The sequence below is a fragment of the Rhagoletis pomonella genome, unplaced genomic scaffold (assembly GCF_013731165.1).
Source record: "Rhagoletis pomonella isolate Grant_MI unplaced genomic scaffold, Rhpom_1.0 Rhpom_scaffold_00013, whole genome shotgun sequence".
NCBI classification, from domain to species: domain Eukaryota; kingdom Metazoa; phylum Arthropoda; class Insecta; order Diptera; family Tephritidae; genus Rhagoletis; species Rhagoletis pomonella.
In genome coordinates this window covers 16,691,192-16,692,713 of record NW_023458567.1, presented here as the reverse complement: position 1 = coordinate 16,692,713, position 1,522 = coordinate 16,691,192, and the positions used below count along the sequence as shown (strand labels likewise).

The following is a 1,522-nucleotide window of genomic DNA, read 5'->3' as shown; positions in this document are numbered from 1 at the left end:
ACGAAATTCTCTACTTTCTCGAAATTGTAACTGTCAACAGTGACGTGTGTGCCAAGGAGCGAATGTGCGGACTGTTTGTTTGATGACAGGAGATACTTCGTCTTGTCCTCGTTTACCACCAGACCCTTGCGCTTTGCTTCCCTATCCAACTTGGAAAAGGCAGAACAGACTTCGCGGTTTTTGTTACCGATGATGTCGATGTCATCGGCATAAGCATTAAATTAATATGAATTAAAAATAAAAAAATATTTAGAAGTGAAAAGTAAAATATAACAGTTGATTTCAATTAAAAACATAATCCACGAATTGAACCAAATAAAATATAAAAGGTTTAATAAAGTAAAAAAATAAATGAAAAAAGAAAAATAAAACCAAACAAAAAAATAGAAAACAACATAACATAAACTTTAAAATTGAAATAAAATAAGTTAAATAAAAAATAAAATTAGATGAAAAAAAAATACATAAAAGGCCTATCCAATCTAAACAATAAAAATTAAAATATTTTAAATGAAATGAAATAAAATAAACTAAAATAAAATAAAATAAAATAAAATAAAATAAAGTAAAATAAAATAAAATAAAATAACATAAAATAAAATAAAACAAAATAAAATAAAATAAAATAAAATAAAATAAAATAAAATAAAATAAAATAATAGTATCGGTTAGTTTAAAGCTAGTCCAAAAAATTTCAGGGGGCTAGGTACATCCCACGTGTCCAAATTGAAAGGGCAAAGACAAAACCAATCATTGACTGCTTACTTTTGCTCATTGAACTCCTACAAGCCTCAAGAAGTCTCATAAAAAAAAAGAGAGAAACTCAGTACATAAAACTGCGGTGAGAGAAATGATGTTGATTGGGTTACTCATACTCCCGAGCCAGTGATCGGACTTCTACCACATTGTGGTAGATCTGTCACTTTTTTGAGCATCTACCACACAAGGTCTAAAATCTACCACATATTCGCGTTTTCTTAATTTTAAGAGCAAAAATTGTCCAACACTAAACAACTACAACAAAGCCAAATGGGAGGATAAAATAGACTGTAAAATAGTAAATTTTCTCAATAATCAATTTTTTAACAGGAAACGAGGTTTTATTGTGTTAAATTGCAAAATATAAATTTGTAAAAAGAATTAACAGCGAAAATGTTAAAAAACGGCGATTTTTGTTAAGGTGTTAGAAAATTTCAGTGCATCTAAAGTTTCTAAGCCGTTGTTTACTTTTACTTGAGAATTGTCAAAATCGGTAAACCCCAAGTAGCGGTTTCTGGAAAGTGCCACATTTGTTCGCTACATCATGATGTGATAAAAAGAAAACCTCTCAGCACTCCGCAAGGTTACAGAAATCTCTCAAAATATGTTCGAAAAATATCTTGACATTCTAATTCTTATTAAAATGTTTGCAATTTAGCTGAAACCGAGCACAATTTTTTAATTTTTGTACAAAGTTTGATCCAGAACCTGAGATTTCATTTTCATTTCATTTCATTTATTAATAAAATCATTAGCACAATAA

General features: G+C 28.7%; 1 protein-coding gene across 1 annotated transcript in view; it reads left to right on the top strand.

Moving 5' to 3' along the window:
* The window catches only part of LOC118748240, a 4,942-nt gene that overhangs the window by 2,067 nt on the left and 1,353 nt on the right, over window positions 1–1,522 (top strand). The window lies entirely within an intron of this gene.